Raw genomic sequence first — 15,995 nt, 5'->3', positions numbered from 1 at the left:
TTGATGCCGCCAAAAAAGTATAATGGATAAGGTTCCTATTCGAACACACAAATGGCCACAAATTGATCACAGCAAAGCTGAAGAGAGCCCACTGGTAGTAAATAAATATGACATTGCTGGCACAGATGACAACATGTAACATTTGGTCATTAGGGATCAATAAGGGTCAATATTTTCCACGATGCTGCATAAAAATGTTATATACAGCTTCAAAGTTACCTATTCATTAACAGGACTGTACAAAGGACAAGAAGCCCCCCATTTAGACTTGAGGAAAGGTTTATTTACATTAAGTACAACAAAGATGTAGAATTCTTTACATATAGAAGTTGTTTTATTCGATTCAGTACACACTTTTTTAAGCATCTGGATACTTTTTGGTGAAAAAAATAAAACCTGAATATTCAAGGATGTAATGTATAACGTGTAGAGGTGACAGCTTGCTGATCCAAGGAGAAATCGGAATGCCGTTTGATTCGTGACAAAACAGGGTATCACTTCAAATTTGGGTCAATAGCAGGAAGAGATATGTGAAATTCTATTTACCGTATATACTTGAGTATAAGCCGACCCGAATATAAGCCGAGGCCCCTAATTTTATCCCAAAAAACTGGGAAAACTTATTGACTCGAGTATAAGACTAGGGTGGGAAATGCAGCAGCTACTGGTAAATTTCTAAATAAAATTAGATCCTAAAAAAAATATATTAATTGAATATTTATTTACAGTGTGTGTATAATGAATGCAGTGTGTGCGTATGTGTGTGTGTATGAGTGCAGCGTGTGTGTATGAGTGCAGTGTGTGTGTGCATGAATGCAGAGTGTGTGTGCATGAATGCAGTGTGTGAATGCAGTGTGTGCAGGGCCGGTGCAAGGATATTTGCCGCCGTAGGCAAAACATTTTTTGCCGCCCCCTCCCCCCCCCATATGTCCTGACTTCCCCTCCTCCTCCCTCAGTGGTCCTTACCTCCCCACCCCCGTGTTCCTTCACTCCCCCCCCCCAGTGGTCCTGACTCACCCCTCCCCTAGTGGTCCTTACTTCCCCCTCCCCTCCCATAGTGGTCCTTATCCCACCCCCTACCTCTCATAGTGGTCCTTATCCCCCTTCTCCCTCCCATAGTGTTCCTTATCCCCCCCAATCCCTCCCATAGTGGTCCATATACCCCCCCCCCCCCTCCCTCCCATAATGGTCCTTATACCCCCCCTCCCTCCCATAGTGGTCCTTATCCCACCCCCTCCCTCCCATAGTGGTCCTTATACCCCCCTCCCTCCAATAGTGGTCCTTATCCCCCTCCCTCCCATAGTGGTCCTTATCCCCCCCTCCCTCCCATAGTGGTCCTTATACCCCCCTCCCTCCCATAGTGGTCCTTATCCCCCCCCTCCCTCCCATAGTGGTCCTTACCCCCCCCCCCCCTCCCTCCCATAGTGGTCCTTATACCCCCCGTCCCTCCCATAGCGGTCCTTATACCCCCCTCCCTCCCATAGTGGTCCTTATACCCACCCCCTCCCTCCCATAGTGGTCCTTATACCCACCCCCTCCCTCCCATAGTGGTCCTTATACACCCCCCCCCCCCCCTCCCATAGTGGTCCTTATACCCCTTTTTTTTTTTTATTAATTTTTTTTTATTATTTTATTTCTTATTTTATTTATATTTTTTTTTTTCGTCCCCCCTCCCTGCTTGATATATGGCAGGGAGGGGGGCTCTCCTTCCCTGGTGGTCCAGCATTGGTAGTTCAGTGGGGGGGAGAGGGGGGCTGGCAGAGCTGTACTTACCTTTCCTGCAGCTCCTGTCAGCTCTCTCCTCCTCCGCGCCGTCCGTTCAGCACCTCGGTCAGCTCCCAGTGTAAGTCTCGCGAGAGCCGCGGCTCTCGCGAGACTTACACTGGGAGCTGACCGAGGTGCTGAACGGACGGCGCGGAGGAGGAGAGAGCTGACAGGAGCTGCAGGAAAGGTAAGTACAGCTCTGCCAGCCCCCCTCTCCCCCCAGTCTGTATTATGGCAATGCAAATTGCCATAATACAGACTCTGACTCGAGTATAAGCCGAGTTGGGGTTTTTCAGCCCAAAAAATGGGCTGAAAAACTCGGCTTATACTCGAGTATATACGGTAAGTCTTTTAAAGCCTTTATTACTTTTTAATGAAACTATATGCTTACTATAAAAATGTAATTTGGGGCGGAGCTACGCTACGGAACTGAACGGTCGCAAGCTCGAGGTGCTCCGTGGCCAGAGGCCTAATAAACAAGTTTTTTACAGACCCCAACCCCCATCAAATCGACCCAAACCGGACCCCCCGGCACCACACACGAGCATGGGTCGAAAAATCAAAAAACAGAGGCCAGACAAGCCGAAACCAGGCACCAGCATCGGCGACCTTTGGCGGCAGGCGCATGGCGCCACGATGCCTAAGATGGCCGCTTACATGGGAGAAAGTTCCGACTTCTCGGACGATCAAAGTCTGGAACCTGTGGACATCCCCCTACCTGCTCCTCGCGAGCCGAACCGGAATCTGACACCCGCGACACCGAAACTGGACTCAGCACCGGTCACCAAGGCCGACATGCAGGAACTGCTGGCGGCCCTGCGGAGGGATATCCAATCAGATATGGCGACATTCCGAAAAGAATTGCAGGGGCTCACTGGCCGAATAAGCACAGTGGAGAGTGACTCACACAATGCAAAGGCACACATTACCCAACTGCAACAAGCGGTTCACGAGCTGCAAAGACAACAAGCTACAACAGAGCACCGGTTTGCAGCAATGGAGGACTACAGGCGCATCAATAATCTAAAAATCAGGGGAGTAGCGGAATCGGTCCCTGACGTGGAGCTACCGCACTTCATACGACGGCTGTTTGCTGCAATTCTGCCCCCCAAACAGGCGAAAATTTTGATGCCACTGGATATGTACCGGATCCCAAAACCAACAAAGGCACCTGCCTCAGCCCCGCGGGATCTGATAGTCCGATTTCAATCAGGCCAGGACAAAGCTGCGGTTCTGGGAACCCTCAAAGGAAAAACCCCTTACAACTTTGAAAACCTATCGCTATCCTTTTTCATGGATTTATCAGGTAGCACATTGGCATGGCGCAAGACACTGCAACCATTTACACTGCTCCTTAGGGAAAGAGGTATAACCTATAGGTGGAAAGGCTCACGTACCTTAGCTGTCCTCCATGGTACCACCTCCCACCTTGTCCAGTCCTTTGATGAGGCAGCGGCCATAATAGAGACTTTGGGTCTCCCGCGAGACTCCTTAACCGGCAGGGAGCAAAGGACGGCGACCGCGACACATGTATGGGACCCGGCTGGCACGGTACCATTTGTACCACGAGGTCCTTCGGATAATCCCGTTAGAGCAGCCACTACCTGATCTACCGAACTTCGGGGGGAACCCCATGCCTATCCCCTGCTGCAATACTATAGACTCACATCGCATACAGCTGAACTTTAATTTTCTTTTTATTTTAAGTTACTTCAGATTCCACTATCTATTGTAGGTCACACCTCCACTAGGTCACCCTCACCAGGAACTGCCGTTGATGTGGAATTATTAAAAATTATTATTGTACTTGTATTGAATTATTGTACTAACTCCATTTTAACTTTATACTGTGACTTCGTCCTCCATTTTGTCCTCCTAACCTGACTTCTTCAATCCTCCATTTTGTCCTCATGACTTAACTTGTTCATTTTAAAACTACATTACGTGACTGAACTTCTCAACCCAATTAATACAGTAGACAAAGACCGTGTTTCCTTCAAGGACAAGTACCAGGAGGTGCTGGCTACTCCTTAAGACTTGCCGGCTACTCCTTAAGAGCTTGTAAGATAGTACAGTTTGAAGGCCACAGAACACAGTAGTAATGAAATGTTCTATTCATAAGAGACCTTGCACCTGGACATAAAGCCTGATATCACTGACCGTGTAAAATGACGCTTAGGACCCCCTTGTCCCCCACCCGTGTCCAGAATAATCCCACCTCTGATGGGTGGGCACGGGACTAACCTCTTAATTTTACTAACCAATAGGTAAGACACTAACTCCGTCACTTAACAATTAATCCAATTGATGATGTTTATTTGCTGATATTCTAATAATCAATGATGACGCAAAATGCCTCTTAAAAGGGCCTGCGCGCCCGCTTTTTTCTCACTTGCCAATAAACTTTCTCGAAGTTATTTTAACCTGAACCTCGTGTGTCAGACTTAATTACTTCAGCGTATATACGCAATTTAATTTTATTGATTTGGACAGGAACAGATAGACTTTGAACATTTTGGTTTACTTTCAAAAAGTACCATAACAACTTGGCGCCCAACGTGGGGCATCGGGCTATGTCCGGCCGGTGAGCCGTCCTAAGGAAGACAAGGGTGGACGGAGGAATCCAGGGGGAAGGAAGGGAGATTGATCACCTCCAGATACACGGTAGAGACTTCTGCAGAGCCACCGGTACGTTCCGGCCCCTTTGATTGACCCGTCCACGTGTCTGTGACTGCTTCCCGGGAGGACATCAAAGACAGGTAATATCTTGCCCGGTGTCTCGTTACTCACTTGTTTACCTGCATTTTAGTCTATCTGTTGCCTGGGTGTGTTTGAATTGTTTGCCTGTTTCCCCATTTTGAGATAAAGGGGGGTGGACCTGCAGGGGATTTGCCTGGGGTTCTGTCTTGCTTGTTTTCCCCTTTTTGGGATAAAGGGGGGTGGACCTGAGGGGACTTGCCTGGGTCTTCAGTGTGTGTGTCTATCTGTTTGTATTTTACCTCTTTTGGGATAAAGGGGGGTGGACCTGCGGATTCGTTCCTGGGGGTCTTCCGTTGCCTGTTTTACCTCTTTTAGGAACCACGGTGTTGTGGTTGTAAGGAAAAAGGGGGGTTGACCTGCGGATGCGTTCCTGGGGGTCTTCTTTGCCTGTTTACCTCTTTTAGGAGCCTCGTGGCTGTGGCTGTAAGGAAAAAGGGGGGTGACCTGCGGATGCGTTCCTGGGGGTCTCTGTTGCCTGTTTCACCTCTTTTAGGAACCACGGTATTGTGGTTGTAAGGAAAAAGAGGGGTTGACCTGCGGATGCGTTCCTGGGGGTCTTCTTTACCTGTTTACCTCTTTTAGGAGCCTCGTGGCTGTGGCTGTAAGGAAAAAGAGGGGTGTTGGAACTGTGGATTTTGTGTAGACTCATAATTTCCTGTGATCCTTCTTGTGTCACTTTGAGAGCCTAGCTAGCTTCTTTGTGCACATGGTATTTCTGTTTATTTGTGAGGGGGGCTTAGTCTTGTGGCAGAGGACTTTGTTTCCTGGGGGGGATTCAAGTAGGCATTGCTTGTTTTCCGCATCACGTGGTAGTGAGACTTATAAGTGGGTTTTATAGGGGCACTACGGGAGTGAGGATAGACGTGGCCACATTCTTGTGGACTGCAGAGTAGAGAGAGGCTGACGGAACTCGGACCGGTGTCAGTTGTTTTCCGTGGCCGCTGGTAGTGAGACTTACGAAAGTCGTTCTCCGAGCGGAGACACTACGGGGTTGAGGGAGGTGACTTTGGAGTAAGCACACGAGTAAAGGAAAGGGATTATTGTTGATTTCATTTGAACTGTGATGCATGCACTGTATTTCAATTGTATTGTTGTCTTGTTTGTCTAATTAGGAGTCTCATGAACTCCTGTGTCTGTCTCTAAGGATTTTCCTTGTCTTTCATCTTTTCTATACTTCCTATATTATTATACTATCCACTCCCATTCCTCTTAAAAAGAGAAGTGATTGGTCACACACTTCTCACTTCGCTCCAATCCGTGTCTACCACCCCGGGTAGGCGGATTCAGTGACTAGTCTACGTTTTGGGAAGACGCACCTGAGAAAATCCCACGATTCTCGGGTGGCAGTCGAGCATTGTAGACGTTCTTGTTCAGTTCTCTCTCTCTCTCTCTATATCTAGGACGCTGGTATAGGGGTAAAGGGATTATGGGACAGGATTTAAGCAAGCCCAGTAAGGGCTGGTTAGCATGTGATTTAGTCGAAGACAGAGAGGGTGAGGAAATGGTTAAAGGTGTTGAAAAAATTGCAAAAGTATGTAGAATTGCTGTACCGACATGTGGAAGATTGCAACCAGAAAGTTGGCGTAGGTTACTGACAGAAAAGAAAGGCAAGCTTACAGATAATGGTTTATTAAAGACTGCTGAAGCATGGTATAGAGTAGCGAAGGCTATTCAGCTAGAAGGTTGGGTTGAGGAAGAGATAAATCACAAAGGTGTGAAATTGTTTGTGTATCATAATAATTGTGTTGCTGGGGTCTATCCTCAGCCAGCGCCCAAAACCGGCGCCCAGGGAATGTCTATCCCCAAGGTTCAGTCAGCAATAAGTGATAGCCAGCTGACTATGTTCCCCACTCCCAATACCCATCCCATCACCTCCCCTGTCTGCCCGGTCCTGAATTCTGATGGATCTTTCTTTTCCCCTGCCCCATCTTTAACATTCCCATCATCCTCATCCATCCCTATGCTACCCGCTATACCTTCCCCTGACACTTCATCTGCCATTCCTGCCCTACACTCTCTCTCTGTTCATGACCCCCTCCCTTCTCCTTCCACCCAACTAACCATCTCCTCCGCCCTTGCCCCGGCTCCTCCCTCTACACCCACCCCTACCAATCCCTCTCCGTTCCCTCCCATCTCCACCCCAGCTCAATACCCCACCTCCTTCCCCTCCCCAGCCTGGCCCTACCCCTTCCCATATCCCATGGCCCTGCCCTATCCCGGATATCCACTCCCCACTCCCCAAGCCACGCCCCAGGTTCCGGTCATGCCCAGTCCGGCACAGTCTGCCCCGGATGTGCCCTCTTCCAACATGGCCGCCACTTCTTCCCTTAACCCTAATGTAGTACCTTTTCCGGCCACCAATATGGCGGCCCCCAGTTCGGCCCTGATGCCGGTAATCCCCGGTGACTACCTATCCCCAGGTAATGACTCACTAGCCACCCCTGCATCTGGGGCTCGTTCCCAACCACCGATCCTTTCACCTCATTCGGGCCCTGCACCACGCAAAAGAGCCAATATTATAGAATTCGATGATGACGAGATGGACAGGGTGTCCCATGTCTCATCGGAGCTTGCCGCGGGAGCCCCAACTCACCGTTCTATCGATGACCCTTTTGGCCACAAGGGTCGGGGAGAACAGGCCCCTCCTAAATATGTTGCTTTCAATCCCACTCAAGCTAGTGCTCTAATGAAATCACTCCCTGACCCAGAAAAACAGCCTATGCCCTTCTACCGAGGGATAGTTCAAATTCAAAAGACTTATTCCGCCGCATGGCGTGATTTGCTGAGCATTTGTGCTATCAAAGCAGGGGATGCATATTGGCCAAGTATGGCCCGACACCTCAGTACAGATTTGCTCAGCAGTGATGTTGATTTCCCCTCTGGAGTAACTTTTTGCACCCAATTAAGAGAATGGGCTAAGGACAAACTTGCGGATCAGGCTGCTGGCCTTACTGATGTTATTCAAGATAAAGGAGAATCAGTGGAAAGGTTTCATGCAAGACTGTATCAAATGTTCACAGATTTGGGGTTTGATCTTACAGATAAGATTCATTCACAAATGCTGTCAGGTGCGTTTGTCCAAGGTGTTAAAGACTCTATACGCAAGGGAATCATTGCCGCACGCCCTGAATATAAGGTTGTTCCCCTGGATACCCTGCTTTTAGTTGCTAGAGGTTTGGAATCCGTTCAGACCCCAAGGAGACCTACTTCAGCTCCTCTCATGGTATCCCGCTCCGCTCCAGCCCCAAGAGGTCCCAGACCGGAGGAGGGGGGACATTGCTTTAATTGTGGAGCAAAGGGTCACTTTAGGAATGACTGTCCAGAACCTAAAAGGGAGCAAAGGGAACCCAGAAAACTACCCAAGCCTGCCCCGGCTCCCAAAGCCACCAAACAGGTTCCAATAGTTGAGGAACCCGATGAATAGGAAATTGGCAAGCCTGTGTCTGTGACCCCTGTCATGGCAGTGTCTACAGGGGACAAAGGGGGGCCACTTGCCACAGTGACTTTACCCATTGAAGGCCACCCCACCACATTTCTAGTTGACACAGGTGCAGCCCGTAGTGTTCTACGAGAACAAGACCTGCCAGACCCATCCTTCCTGTCCAGTATTGATGTCTCTTGTGTTGGAGTGGATGGCCAGCCAAGACGTAGCCCTTTAACAACTCCGCTGCGAGTTGGTTCTAGCCTGCTCGCTCGCTTTGTAGTATCCTCCACATGCCCCATTAACCTGTTAGGTGCTGATGTCCTCTCACGCCTGCAAGCATCCATCACTTTTACCCCGGATGGGCAGGTAGAAATGTTTACACCTCTGTCTGTATCAGACACTTCAGCCCTATGCTCTTTGCCTCTGATGCTGCATTTAGAAATGCCCCGTGAGGGGGTAGCAGAATTAAGGTCCAATTTCCCAGAGGAATTAAAAACACAGGTGCCCGCTAAGTTATGGTCCTCAGGCCCAGAGGACATAGGTCACCTAAATGTTCCCCCTGTGGTGGTAAAGCTTATTCCAGGAGCTAAGTTACCAAGAAAACCACAATACCCATTAAAACCAGCACAGTCCGCTGCAATTTCTGTCCACATCAAGGCACTCTTGGAGAAGGGTGCCCTGGTAAAATGTAAATCTGAATGCAACACCCCGTTATTTCCTGTGAAAAAGAAAACTCCAAAGGGTGAACCAGAGAAGTACAGGATGGTCCAGGACCTCCGTGCTGTTAATGAAGCTACAGTCCTGGACACCCCTCTTGTACCAAATCCTCATACTCTGCTTTCTGGAGTCCCACCATCTGCAAAATTCTTCACAGTTATTGACCTAGCAAATGCTTTTTTCAGTGTCCCACTGGACCCATCCTGCCAATACCTGTTTGCTTTCACCCATGAGATGCAGCAGTATACCTGGACTGTCATGCCCCAAGGGGCACAAAATTCACCAAGTCAATTTGCAAAGGCCATGGCCACCATCCTTGACCCATGGCAAGCCGAGCACCCAGAAGTTGTTCTGCTTCAGTATGTGGATGATTTGCTGCTCTGTGGAGATGACGTACCCACTACCGAAGAGTGCTCAATTAGTCTGCTTTGTTATTTGGCAGAACAAGGATGCAAAGCTTCGCTCATCAAACTACAGTTCTGCCAACCTTCAGTAGTTTTCCTTGGACACTGCCTATCTCAAGGTACCAGACATCTTACTCGGGACCGGGTAAGAGCTGTGCTGGATATTCCGCCCCCAAGGACTTCTAAATCTCTTCATGCCTTCCTAGGCCTCATTTCCTACTGCAGAGCATGGATCCCTGAAGCCTCTCTGCTTATGCAACCTCTCTATGATGCTCTTAAGTCTGACCCGTTCTGTCTAACCAATGAAGCCCTGGCCAATTTCGATGCTTTAAAACGGGCCATTGCCTCTGCTCCTGCCTTGGGCCTACCTGACTACTCCAAACCCTTCAAATTGTTTGTCTCTGAAAGACAAGGCCACGCAACAGGAGTGCTCACCCAAACTAATGACTTAAGAGGCCGCCAGAGGCCTATTGGATATTTCTCATGTCAACTGGACATTGTGGCCAGAGGGACTCCTTCCTGTCTCAGGGCTGTTTTTGCTGCGAGAGAACTCATAGAGAAGACCTCAGACCTGGTCCTTGGCCACCCTCTGGTTGTTTTGGCCCCTCATGACATCTCTGCCATCGTCAACCAAGTCCAGCTCAAGCACGTGTCTCCAGCCAGACACCTGCGCCTACAGTGTCATCTTCTTTTGCCTGACAACATTTCCATCCAAAGATGTCAAGTGCTTAATCCGTCCACTCTTCTTCCACTCCCTGAGGGGGGTATCTATTATGGATTTATCACAGATGAAACCTACATCTACCTGCTCTGTGGATGTATCAAGAAAGTCATGCATCCACATTTATCATTTCATGAAGATGAGACACCTCTTTGTGAAGGCCCGGATTACGCCTTCTGTACCATGTGGTACAAGCCAAATATTACTCCCGAACCTTGCTATGAAGATGAGCTTTACCACTGGACCGATGTAAAGCTCACTGCACAAGACTTTTATTGTGACTCTGAAGGTAATAGCATGGTCTTGGTCCAGCTACCTCAACAACTTAACTACCTCTACCGCCATTGGGATACCGCTATCCCACATATTCCTGTTACCAAGTTGAAAACAAAGTCATGGAATGATCTTGGGCCCATGGCAAAACTATGGGCCACCATGAATGAAGAACAGCTACAGGAAAATGGTATTGTCAAATACCCAACAACTGACCTTCTGGAAGCATGGCCACGCCATTTCCTGGAAAAGGAATTTCAAGACCTGGTCATAAAGAATGATTATGACCCAGAAACACCTCATGACTGTTTTGAACAGATGAAAATGGAAACAGTGCACTTACCAACTGTGCATGAGAATCCATTACCAGATCCGGATTTTACCCTGTTTGTGGATGGATCAAGATATGCCGATGAAGGAGGAACATATCATACAGGATATGCCGTAACCACAACAGATGAAGTTATTAAATCATCATCCTTACCACCAGCAATGTCTGCACAAGAAGCTGAATTACAGGCTCTGACTTCAGCCTGCAAAATTTCCGAAGGAAAACGTGCCAACATCTATACAGATTCAAGATATGCTCTGGGTGTGGCACATGACTTCGGCCTAATTTGGAAGACAAGAGGATTTCTTACCACCGCCGGTACACCAGTCAAACACAGCACTGCAATCAAGGAGCTAATGGATGCCCTCCTACTCCCCGAAGAGGTGGCCGTTTTGAAAGTCAAGGCCCATGGGAAATTGGATACAGATGAAGCAAAGGGCAACCATTTGGCTGATCAAGCTGCTAAGTTAGCGGCCAGGGATTTGCAGGAAGTGGATGAAGAAGTGTCCGGACAAGAAGAAGAAGAAGAAGTCCCTATTTTTGCTTTGCAAACTCTTCCTACTGATTTGCGAATCTTACAAGAACAACAAGCTGCAGTCACTCCTGAGGAAATCCAGAAATGGAAAAAGAAAGGAGCTGTCCAAAAGGACGGAATATATTACAACAACTTCAAATTTTGTCTTCCCAGAAATCTATACCCAGCAGTGGTCCAATGGGCACATGGGCCTGCGCACCTGTCAAAAGAATTGATGGCCGCCCTCATACAGAAGTATTATGAAGCGCCTGGAGTCACAACATTGATCAATAGTTTTTGCAAGGCCTGTGTCATTTGTGCAAAATGCAATCCAGGAAGACCAATTAAGGTGCCTGCGAAACACCTGGCAAAGCCCATGTACCCCTTCCAACGAATTCAAATCGACCATATCCAAATGCCCAAGAGTGGGCCCCATGAATATGCACTAGTAATAGTGGACATGTTCTCAGGCTGGCCAGAAGCCTACCCAGTGGCCAATATCACTGCAAAAACAACCGCAAAGCGCCTACTTACAGATATTGTATGTAGATTCGGACTCCCAGAAGTTATTGAGAGTGATCAAGGCCCAGCCTTTACAGCAACTGTGACTAAAGAAATTTGGACTGCTCTAGGGGTGACCCTAGCCTTCCATACCCCTTACCACCCACAAAGTAGTGGTAAAGTGGAGCGCATGAATGGCACTCTAAAAACCAGAATGTTAAAAATGTCACAAGAAACAAAGATGCCCTGGCCAGAAAGCCTACCAATAGCTCTATTCAGTGTCAGGCACACACCTAGAGGGAAGCATTCACTGTCCCCATATGAGGTTCTATTTGGGACAGCACCCAGACTAGGTTGTTATTATCCACAGCAGTTACAGCTCCAATCAGATGTTTTAGTAGATTATGTAACTGAACTTGCAAGTGTTTTAAACAAAATACATGCCCAAGTTTTCTCTTCAATTCCAGATCCCGAATTGGATACAGGTTCCCATAACCTACTTCCTGGAGATTGGGTCCTGGTTAAGAAGTTTGTGCGGAAAAATACCCTGGAACCAAGATTTGACGGTCCATTCCAAGTTCTCCTGATTACCGCTACCTCCGTCAAATTGGCCGGTAGGCCAAATTGGATCCACGCTTCCCACTGCAAGAAATCCCCTGCCCCAGAGGAAGCGAATATCGCACAAACATGTATCTCTGGTACATCTTCTCCTTAATTAGCCTTATGAAGGCCCAGCAAGTAGCCATTACCAAAGACATTAGTGGGTACACCTTCTGGTATAATTCATCATGCACCCAGGTGGCTACTTATACCTTTGACTATTGTGATATTGTAGAATGCCCATTTCCCACACCACAAATCCAGAGCATCTATAGAGATATCCCTCATTCGAAAGACCCATATGTTTGTGTAGTTGACAAGCAATGGGGGCACAATTGTGACCATTGGGGGGCGGCGGGATGGAATGCCGGGCCTGCCTGGGGTTACAAACCAAAAAGTGCCGTATCTAAAGTAGATGATCATGGTAGATCCCTCCTCCAGAGAATGACTTTGAGAAAGCCTGGGGGGAGTACACCAATGAAATTAATCCTTAACATTGAGCGCCCAAGCCCAACAGATGCAGACCAGTATGTGATGGGAATGTATTGGAAAAAGGGTTCCTACCAAAAATTAGGGCATTTCTACCTTAAAGATATGTGCAACTCTTCTGAGTGGCAAGGGGCCACCCATATGGTCCCTAACCCATTAAAACCTCATATCCAGACCTTTCAAGACATGATGGCCATTGCTAACCCCACCTTTGAAGATACCATGGCCGCTGAAACAGGTTTCAATGATGTAAATTTATGGTTAGAATGGATGAAATATAATGCTAATAAGCATAATAGAACTGCATGTTACGTGTGTGGAGGTGCCCGGCCTCACCTGGGTACCGTACCTTTAATCCTACCTGTAGATATAGAAGAATGTATTTTAAGCCTTTTTGCCTATCACTATAATTTTAACAGGTCCATATGTATTGCATGGACAAAGGAGTATCCTCTCCTAGCCAACGATGTCAAACCCCCTGATGGTATTACCGTATATAAAGGTAATTACACTTGCTATGCCATGTACGATGGTATTGGTAAATTTGTAGGTAACTTTTCCAAAGGCTATTGTGCTACATACAGAACTGTCCCTGTACGTTTGCTGCAACATCACACTAGGTCACTAGGGGACATTTATTGGTTGTGTGGGGATTTACAGCTAAGATCCAGAATGGACACAGAATGGTGGGGAGAGTGTACTTTGACTAAGGCCATTATGCCTATACATATTATTTCTGATACACACCTCAACACCCATGAGTTCAGCCACACTAAGGTTAAACGTGACGCCCCAGTGAAAGGAAGTTTTGATCCTCATGTATATATTGATGCCATTGGAGTGCCCAGGGGGGTGCCCAACGAGTTTAAAGCTAGGGATGAAGTTGCTGCAGGATTTGAATAAATTTTTACCATAGTTACCGCAAACAAGAATCTAAATTGGATAAATTACATTTATTATAATCAACAGCGTTTTGTCAATTACACCAGAGACGCCCTCCAGGGGTTGGCCGAACAGTTGCAGGCCACATCCCAAATGACTTTCCAGAATAGAATGGCCCTAGATATGATCTTAGCCGAAAAAGGAGGGGTTTGTAAGATTTTGCCCGACACTATGACATGTTGTACCTACATTCCAGAAAACACAGGCCCTAATGGTAAAGTCACACTAGCTATAGAAAAATTAAATGACCTGTCAGAAGAGTTAAAAAGGAATTCTGGGATAAAAGATCCCTGGGAAAGATGGTTTGGTTGGATGACAGGATGGCAAAAGGCTTTAATGCAGATTGGTATGGCTATACTAATTTTTCTTTTTATTTTTGCTCTTCTCTTTTGTTGTGTCCTCCCATGTCTGAGAAAATCCCTCATGAAGACTGTTGACCAAGCAGCACCCACTTTGACCCATCTCGAAGTTGATGACCAAGAATTCCAAGACATCAACTCACCCTGTCTGCCGCTGCAAATTATCCCCTTTGTTGATAAAGTGCAGGAATTCTAGGAAGGGACTAGCTCAGGGACAGCATCTGTCAGTGAATGGTAAAGGCCCCATGTGGAGAAGTGGTGGGTTAGCTGCCATGGGATACCCTTGGGTGTGAAGCGTTCGAGAGCCATACTGACGGATGGTTAGCCTATCAGGGTCAGATCTAGGGACAGCCTTGCACTTTGCATTAACATCTAGCTAGCAGCTACGGGGTTTCTGTGCCTTTGGGTTAACACGTCTTCTGATACTAACATAATAAAGTTTTATCTCTTAGAATCTAACATTTCATAGGGGGGACTGATGTGGAATTATTAAAAATTATTATTGTACTTGTATTGAATTATTGTACTAACTCCATTTTAACTTTATACTGTGACTTCGTCCTCCATTTTGTCCTCCTAACCTGACTTCTTCAATCCTCCATTTTGTCCTCATGACTTAACTTGTTCATTTTAAAACTACATTACGTGACTGAACTTCTCAACCCAATTAATACAGTAGACAAAGACCGTGTTTCCTTCAAGGACAAGTACCAGGAGGTGCTGGCTACTCCTTAAGACTTGCCGGCTACTCCTTAAGAGCTTGTAAGATAGTACAGTTTGAAGGCCACAGAACACAGTAGTAATGAAATGTTCTATTCATAAGAGACCTTGCACCTGGACATAAAGCCTGATATCACTGACCGTGTAAAATGACGCTTAGGACCCCCTTGTCCCCCACCCGTGTCCAGAATAATCCCACCTCTGATGGGTGGGCACGGGACTAACCTCTTAATTTTACTAACCAATAGGTAAGACACTAACTCCGTCACTTAACAATTAATCCAATTGATGATGTTTATTTGCTGATATTCTAATAATCAATGATGACGCAAAATGCCTCTTAAAAGGGCCTGCGCGCCCGCTTTTTTCTCACTTGCCAATAAACTTTCTCGAAGTTATTTTAACCTGAACCTCGTGTGTCAGACTTAATTACTTCAGCGTATATACGCAATTTAATTTTATTGATTTGGACAGGAACAGATAGACTTTGAACATTTTGGTTTACTTTCAAAAAGTACCATAACACCGTAACGCCCACAGCACACCTCTTAATCCATAGGGGGACACATCATGCCCTTATAGATACGGGGCACCGGTAACGCAGAACCCCAAGCCAGGGATACCACTCTGCACTGCCTCATAGTAAACTAAACATTAGCGCAAGCCTGTAGGCTGACATAGACACATACAAACTGACCTACCTGACTTTACCAGTCTCACAAAACGTACCGCAAAGGCAATGTTATATAAAATCCTTCTGCCCAGCAACCCCATCCCAGGACCAACGAAGGTCCAGCAAGTTACCTAATGTACATAGTTCATTGTTCATCGTTTAGTTCTCTACCTGCATACCCTCTGATGTCAGCCAAACCTTACCATGGTACACTAAGAGCTCCATATCACACTACAAACGAGAGGCACCCAGGTTAACCGAAACGGGTAACCCACGACTTACACCTTAAACACAGAGCTGTCGCTACGTGAAGCCAGAGTTTTAAACACCCGTAGCTAGGCAACACACCATGGATACCCGAAGTATACAAGCTACGCACAATCATACCACACAGTACGCAGAAACAGACGGCACATGTAACTACTTATGGCGTAATGATAAGAATGAAGCTGTACACACGACACTCAACCACTTTAACTAAGACACACACTAGGAATCCTAGGCTTGTACATAACTTTAAAATGTGCACACTTTTTCATGCCAATGTTATAATTGTTTACAAATATGCACGCTGTTGTGGCGTTCCGAAACCGTTGTGTAATCACCTGCACTACAAAAATAAAGAATTAAAAAAAAAAAATGTAATTTGGTTTTATTTAATTTGAGATAAAATGAATGGGGTTATGTGATGCATGGTACATCGTTTTGAAACAGATATTTTTCAATTGAGATGCTATCAAACGGTCACTTACTCGACAAAAACTAGACCGCGTGATTCCACTGATTAAAGTGACACTCCACTG

At 46.8% G+C, this 15,995-nt stretch overlaps 1 protein-coding gene across 3 annotated transcripts in view; it reads right to left on the bottom strand.

The window, feature by feature from the left end:
• The window catches only part of RRN3 (RRN3 homolog, RNA polymerase I transcription factor), a 53,552-nt gene that overhangs the window by 11,148 nt on the left and 26,409 nt on the right, over positions 1–15,995 (bottom strand). The gene's annotated exons all lie outside the window — the stretch shown is intronic.

The sequence above is a fragment of the Pelobates fuscus genome, chromosome 8, assembly GCF_036172605.1.
Source record: "Pelobates fuscus isolate aPelFus1 chromosome 8, aPelFus1.pri, whole genome shotgun sequence".
Taxonomy (NCBI): Eukaryota; Metazoa; Chordata; class Amphibia; order Anura; family Pelobatidae; genus Pelobates; species Pelobates fuscus.
Note: the sequence above shows the minus strand (reverse complement) of the source record. Positions and strands in the feature narration are given on the sequence as shown.